This window comes from Amblyomma maculatum, chromosome 1 (genome assembly GCF_055883805.1).
Source record: "Amblyomma maculatum isolate TAMU_Amacu chromosome 1, ASM5588380v1, whole genome shotgun sequence".
Lineage (NCBI taxonomy): Eukaryota > Metazoa > Arthropoda > Arachnida > Ixodida > Ixodidae > Amblyomma > Amblyomma maculatum.
Genome location: NC_139344.1, coordinates 22,332,227 through 22,340,267, shown reverse-complemented (window position 1 = coordinate 22,340,267; position 8,041 = coordinate 22,332,227). Strand labels below are relative to the sequence as shown.

The window sequence follows — 8,041 nt, the reverse complement described above, 5'->3', positions numbered from 1 at the left end:
ACACACACACACACACACACACACACACACACACACACACACACACACACACACACACACACACACACACACACACACACACACACACACACACACACACACACACACACACACACACACACACACACACACACACACACACACACACGCACACACACACACACACACGCACGCACACACACACACACACACACACACACGCACACACGCACACACGCACACACACACACACATGCACACGCACGCACACGCACGCGCACACACACGCGCACATACACGCGCACACGCACACACACACGCACACACACACACGCACACACACGCACACGCGCACGCACGCACACACACACGCACACGCGCACACATATGCGCACACACGCAGACACGCACACACACGCACACACACGCGCACACATCCCATCCGAAAGGCGAAGCGCGAAGTCGCAGAGCCTGTCAGTGCAGTCATGTCACGGGCTCATGGCTTTACATAACCCGACAACCAGTCAGTGAACGCTGACTGTCGCTGTTGCAATAAAAACATGTTTTTGCTTAAATCAGCTAAGCCCGGGCATGCAAGCTAGAGTTTTGTTATGCTGTGTTGCTAAGCCTGGCTAGTCTCATATGGGCAAGCCAGTTTACAGAACGGAAGCTCGATTAAGCATGCTCAAACACGGTTTGCTGATGTTTAACTCCTCCGTGGCTGTATGCGAACGCCGAGGAAATGCAGCCAAAGCACTGGTGACAGCGCGCGGCTCTTTCATGACTGTATGCGAACAGGACACCGCACCCGAGTCGGGACAGCACGAAGCGGTCGAAGCCATTATGAAGGGGGAGTTCACAGGAGGCGAGCCAGGTGGGCTATGGCTGTGGTGGAGGGAAGGAGTACGCAGGGGACTGGAATGCTATGTGACACTGTGTCAGGCAACGTTGTACATTTGTGGAGATATATACCGGTACGAATGAAGTTTGCCAGGTTTGCGAAGAAGAAGCAGCAGGTGTGTGAAGTAGAAGAAGAAGCCAGCACCACGCGCCGCAGTGCGAAGATGTGCGGCGCCGGCTCCTCGCGCCGCCCATGAGGTCAAATTCTCGGAGCAAATGGTCTTGGCTCGACGAGCAGCAAAAGCTGTCGCTTTAAAAGCGTGTAGCTTGTGAGCAGCATACTCAAGCAAACGCGTTTTACCTTCTAATATGCGATGTAATTTAAATGTATGATTCCTCTCTCCTCCGCGGAGGCTCAGAGCTTGCACGTTGATGCACATAGCAGCGGAGGCGTAGGGCCAATGGTTCGGCGGAGGCTTTGCTACGGGATACACTTTCAATTTCGGTGCGCTTTTTGTCGGACTCGACGGAGGCCATCGCTTCATTGTTTCGGCATCTAACTGCGAAAACAATCACGCTTCGTCCTGGCAAGAAGAGAGCAGAGCTACAGTGAAACAAGTTTGCGACTTGCACTGTAAGGTGCCGTACTTAAAGCCTGGTTGCAGATAACGTTCAAGAAGAGAGCTGACAGGCATTGGTTGGTCGTCTTCGTTCTCTAGAGTGAAAAGACAGGCAAAATACAGAGCAGCAGAAGCGACGAGAGACAGCTGTTCCGAGTAACAACTAAATGGTTTATGGCTACAGTAGTGACAGCATATACAGAGGTTAAAAGAGCGACTACAAAGAGAAACAAAAACGGGGTGCATGATACAACATCCGTACGCCTTTTCGATTCTAGACGCTGGTTAAGAAAACAAAACGTAAGAGGCAGCAGAGACACTGACGAGTACTTGAATCTTGTGCCACCGTGTTTGTGAACACTGAGAGCCGCAAAACTTATTTTTAAATTCGGCAACGATTGGGGTGTTTTCCGTAACGCTTCGTGTTCGTCGCTCAACTAACAGCTAAAGCGGGTCAGGCTATACTGGTTCCTTATCTCATTCGACTGTTCGCGCAAGTGTTCACTGACGCGTCGTTCTTTCTCGCCAATATAAAATTTGTTACGCGTCAGAGCAACCTGGTAAATGGCTCTACAGGGCCAATCAACATGTAGACTACTCCTGTCGTCTCTTCCTAAAGTCTTTCTTTCGCTGTTAGTTCGCCCTCCGGAGCAATCATTCTATTTTGTTCCGGGTCGAAGCAAGTGCAGTCGAGCCCACTTTTTCTATGCATTTGTCAGCCTGTGCTAAACTTCTTCGCTTATGCAGGGTACGTGCCGTGTTTCTCTCGGGCAGTAGGATTCCCAATAATGATGTTGTTGAGCGTAGCGGAAACGTTGCTTTCAGAGAATAAGACCCGCCTGCCGACGCTGAACAGCCACAGAGCAAAAGTACTTCACGTATCAGATTCGTGAGCAAAGTTTTGCGTAATCTGAAGAAGGTTGTAATCAAAGTGTGCGTGAGTCAACTTTTCGCCCCCCCCCCCCCCCCCCCCCCGCAACTAAGAAGATTGTGCGCGAGGGGGAACCAGAAAGAACGAAAGAAAGGTTGTGTTAAGAAGGACTCGTTTTCGGTGGGTCTACACTCGTAAGAATGATCTTCTCCTGATCGCTTACGAGTGAGAAGATTGGCGCTGTATCCCGCACTTTTGTATATACAGAGTGTTTTTATCCCCTTTCTTTACATGGTCGAAATATAACAAAGGGTAAGTGATTTTTGATCAATTTTAGCCCTTTGGACTATATTGGGTAGTAAGGTAGTTCCAAAGCAAAAGAAATGCAAGAAAGCAAACTGGTTATCTGAAGAGGCTTTGCAAATAGCTGAGGACAGGAGGATGGCAAAAGGTATGGGGGGAAGAGAAAGATACAAGGTACTCAATGCGGATTTTCAGAAAATAGCAAGGAGAGATAAGAATGTTTTCCTGAACATGCAGTGCCAAGCAGTTGAGGACAACAGCCAATTAAGGAACACAAGAGCTCTGTATAAGACAATCAAAGATATCAAAGGAAGCTTCTGTGCTAAGCTGGGCGTGATAAAGGACAAACGAGGCAAGGACCTCACTGAAGCCTCAGAGATAAAGAAGAGGTGGCAGGAATACACAGAAGAACTGTACAAGAAGGACCCGAATGTGCAAACCCAACATAAGACGGTTGTGATTACTGATCTCGAGCCGGGCATCCTGAAGAGTGAAGTTGAATGGGCCTTAGCCAGCCTTGCTAAGAACAAAGCTAGCGGAATTGATGGCATTCCAGCTGAGTTGCTTCAAAACCTCAACCATGACGCTGTTAACATTCTGCATACATTATGTCAGAAGATTTGGACAACCCTGCAGTGGCCACAGGATTGGAGGAGGTCAGTTTACATCCCCATTCCAAAGAAAGGCAGTGCCAAAGATTGTTCCAACTACCGCACGATCGCGCTTATTTCGCATGCTAGCAAGGTGATGTTGAAAATCCTCCAAGGTAGGCTGCAGCAGTATGTGAATCGGGAACTTCCGGTCGTGCAAGCTAGGTTTCGCAAGGGCAGAGGAACTAGAGACCAAATTGACAACCTTCGCTGGATCATGGAAAAAGCAAGAGAGTTCCAGAAACCCATCTACTTCTGCTTTATTGATTATGCGGAGGCGTTTGACTGCGTAGATCACAGCAGATTGTGGCAAGCTCTCCAAGAGATGGGAGTTCCAATTCACCTCATCTGTCTCCTCAGGAACCTGTATGAAGGACAAGAGGCCACAGTCAGAACTGGGCATGGTCTTACTGATTTGTTTCCGATTGAGAAAGGAGTGAGGCAAGGCTGCATACTGTCGCCCTGCCTATTTAACCTATATGCAGAGTGCATCATGAGGAAGGCCGGTCTGGACGAGTCTTCAGCTGGAGTCAAGATTGCTGGAAAACGTATCAACAACTTAAGATATGCGGATGATACCACTTTAATGGCAGAAAGTGAAGTGGAACTCAAAAGACTTCTGATGCGTGTACAAGAAGAGAGTGAGAAGTTTGGGCTTAAACTGACAATTAAAAAGACAAAGATCATGGCGTCTTGCCCTATCAAGTCCTGGAGCATCAATGGACAAGAAGTGGAAGCTGTGACAGATTTTCTCTTCTTGGGCTCCAAGATTACCTCGGAAGGAGACTGCAGCCATGAAATTAGGAGACGCCTGCTTCTGGGAAAGAGAGCAATGGTTAGCCTTGACCGCCTAGTAAAGAGCAGAGACATTAGTCTGCCAACCAAGATCCGTATAACTCGCGCTATGGTCTTTCCAGTTGTGATGTATGGATGCGAGAGTTGGACTGTGAAAAAGGCTGACCGCCGAAGAATTGACGCGTTTGAATTGTGGTGCTGGCGAAGACTCTTGAGAGTTCCTTGGACTGCAGAAGATCAAATCAGTCGATATTGTCGACCATAAACCCTGACTGCTCATTGGAGGGTCAAATTCTAAAGTAAAAGCTCAGCTACTTTGGTCATCTGATGAGAAGAGAGGAGTCGCTGGAGAAAGATTTGATGTTGGGAAAGGTTGAGGGTCGCCGGAGATGGGGTAGGCAGCGAACGCGATGGTTAGATCGCATCCTCGAGGCACTGCAGATGAAGTTATGTGATGTTAGGAAGATAGTGAGAGACCGGAAAGCGTGGCGTGACATGATCCATAGGGTCACGAAGAGTCGGACACGACTGAACGACTGAATTGATTGGGCGCAGACGGCTTTGATTAGTTCGCTAATAAAATAAATAGGTTGACTTTTCAATTTTTGTTTTAGGAGGTATGTTGTATTTGCAGAATTGGAACTCCTCCTCCAAACAGTATAAGCCGCGAAAAAAGGGTTCTTAAAAAAAAAAAAACTGCAGCGGGAGTTACAACGCCCATTAACGTGACCATGATTGGCGGTTTCACCCAATAACACAAGCTCCAGGGGCGCGTTCGGCGTAGATCGCTCGGCCAATGCACCCTGTGAGGCCGGACTGCAAGCGCAATGACTGTGCGCATTGGGTACCGACGCGGCGGCTCTCAGCGAGGCCGCGGTCGAAGTGAAATTGACAACGAACCGCCGTGCACCCGTCTAGCTGGTCTGGCTCTCAGGTGAGGCCAGCACAATGACGAAATCTCTGGGAGGAGCTATGAGTACGCCACAGGCTCTGTGCTATTCTGTGAAACTGTTTATCAGGGTTACATTTGTGGCCCACACGCTGCAATTCCTTTGAAACAAATGTTTTTGCGGCTATACTATTTGGAGGACGCCATATAATTCTGCGAAAGCAACATACCCGCTAAAGTGAAAATTTTTATCAGTTAAATAGTGAAGGAATTGAAACAGTTTGCCTCTTAATTACCTGGTGTCCAAGATAAATAAGTAAATAAATAAATAAAATAGCAAGGACACTCGACGCACACACATGCGCACAAACGTACACACACACAAATGTCACATGTCTGTGTGACGCACACAGAGACATATATATAAAGAGGGTTCAAAGTTGGACTATCGGGGTTTTCAAAAAATACTAGGAGGTGTACGTAGAAGTAGTTTTTTTACATTGGTTATGCGGCCAGGCGGACGCGAACCGTGTTAGTAATTTTCATCTCATCACTAATTGCCTAAATGAATAATTAACGTTTTATTCGCAGCTGTTAGTAGGCGTGCTTATATTAAAAGAGGCAGTGTCGTTTGGTGACGATTCCTTTTGTACAATTTTAATAGCGCTCCTGTGTCCTAGGATATGCACGCCTAGAGCTTGAGCCCAATCCATCTAATTACTCAACACAGTTACGATCGAATCCCGGCCTCGGCGGCTGCTTTTTAATGGAGGCGAAAATCTAAACGCCCGTGTGTTGTGCGATGTCAGTCACGCTAAAGAACCCCAGGTGGTCCAAATTTCCGGAGTCCTCCACTACGGCGTCTCTCATTGCCTGAGTCGCTTTAGGACGGTAAACCCCTCAGTAAACCAATCCAAACCAACTAGTTACGCATGCGAGACAGCGGCACTCGACATGAAGCTCTTCCCCTGTGCGACGCAGTCCTTACGTAGGACGCTCTGTCTGACAAGAATATGAGGTTGATAGGCAATGGTTGATATTTTTGTTGGTTACTGTTTTCGTTATGGCCAGCGAAACCGAAGAATGGGCAATGGGCAGTTGAACGGGTGATAAGACGTATAGGTGGCTTTAGGCTTAAGTGGTCAAACGCAGCGATACCATGCAGTTTTCCTTTTTTTATTTCGAAAGCAATACTATACTCCCATTTTCAGCCCTTCCCGTAGCCACGGTCGGTAGGCACGTGGTGGCTGTGGCGTCATACTAGCTGCGAGAGATGGGCTACCAAGTCGAGTCGTCGGATGGCGGCGCCGGTCGGTAGGCACGGCGCGCCGCGGATGAGATGATGACGTCGCTATGACGTCATAACAGTTGCGAGAGATGGGCTACCGAGTCGAGTTGTCGGGTGGCGGCGGCAGTCGGTAGGCACGGCGCGCTGCAGCTGGAGCCGCGCTGCTACTGAAAGGAGGTGCTGCTGTCATCTCTTCCTCAGTCGAAAAGAACTACAGAACTGTGTCAAAAATACGACAAAATATCCTGTAGTTTTGTCGCAACCACCAGATTTTCTGCAGTTCTGTAGTACTTTTCTGCAGTTTTGTAGTTTTTTTTGTAGTATATTTCTGTTGTCTGTAGTTCTTTAGCACTTTTTTGTTGCAACTACAGAAATTTCTGATGTTACTACAGGATGTTCTGTTGTCACAACAGGTTTCCCGTCAAAAACTGCACAGAAACTCTGTGGTAACATCAAAAAATTTTCTGTAGTATTTTCCGACTGATCTCAAAGTTGAGAGGAAGAGGAGGGAAATGACACTGTAATGAAAGCTTTGAACAGTGAAGACTATTTGTCGACGTGTACAAGCAGCAGTCAGGAACGTTGGAATGCAACAAGACGGCAACGACGCGTTCAGGAAACAGAAGAACGGCAACAACGGCTTGAAAGGGAGCGTGTTGGTCGCGCTGGGGGGGGGGGGGGGGGGGGAACTCGACAAGTAAAGTATAAGGAAGAGACGTCGTAGGAACGAGCCGTACGTTTGAAAAAGAGACGGGAAGCGTCACTTGTGAAGGCTGGTTTCACTGTGTCAACAGGGGACTTGGAAGAGCAACGACGTCCAGAGTATGCGAGAAGAGTTAGTGAATTTGATTGGGCTACGCGTGAATTTCATAGACGATTCATGAATAACCCCTTCGGAAGGGTGTGTTAGGTGTGTGATAGCCTATGGCATAAAGACTGCTTGACTCAGGTAAGCGAGCTCATGTATCCTGCTCTTCACCTAGCTTATCCAGAATGGGACGAGGAGACTATGAGAAGTGCTGTGGTGTGTAGAACGTGACGAGCGAGCCTTAAAGACCAGAAGGTCCCCCTCTACAGTGTGTCAAACGGGTATCGTTACCTGCCTATCCCCGAGGGCTTACCACATTTGAATCCAGTGGCTGAACGACTACTGACTCCACGTATTCCATTTGTGCAAATCAGGCGGCTAATGGACTGGAAGAAAGGGCAATATGGCATCAAAGGTCCTATAGTGAACGTTCCCGGGAACGTTGAGGAGATGTTGAAACAACTGCTTAGAGGCTTTGAGGAACAACGCTCTGTGTTCGTGAGCATCAAGAGACGCCTCCTTGCTAAGACTGTGTACTTAGCGGATGAAGTTTCAAGAGATAAACTGCTGCCTTGGGTTGAGGTTCTCGAAAACTTTCCGCTGTATAAACACTACGACATAAAGGTAGACGCTACCAAGTTGGGAACTATGTGTGACCAAGCTCAAGAAGAATTTTTGTTGGACGGTTGTGAGATGGAGTTTGGACAGCCTCTAAGATCCTTTGGCTGAAGCTTTGGCCTGTGTGTGTGTGTGTGTGTGTGTGTGTGTGTGTGTGTGTGTGTGTGTGTGTGTGTGTGTGTGTGTGTGTGTGTGTGTGTGTGTGTGTGTGTGTGTGTGTGTGTGTGTGTGTGTGTGTGTGTGTGTGTGTGTGTGTGTGTGTGTGTGTGTGTGTGTGTGTGTGTGTGTGTGTGTGTGTGTGTGTGTGTGTGTGTGTGTGTTTGGCCAGTGATATGTACTGTGTTATGTGTATCCTGTGTGAATCGTACGGTCGACATGCT

At 48.1% G+C, this 8,041-nt stretch overlaps 1 pseudogene; it reads left to right on the top strand.

The window, feature by feature from the left end:
• The first annotated feature begins 6,758 nt into the window (after positions 1–6,758).
• On the top strand, positions 6,759–7,772 carry LOC146201923 (uncharacterized; annotated as a pseudogene).
• The last annotated feature ends 269 nt before the right edge of the window (positions 7,773–8,041 follow it).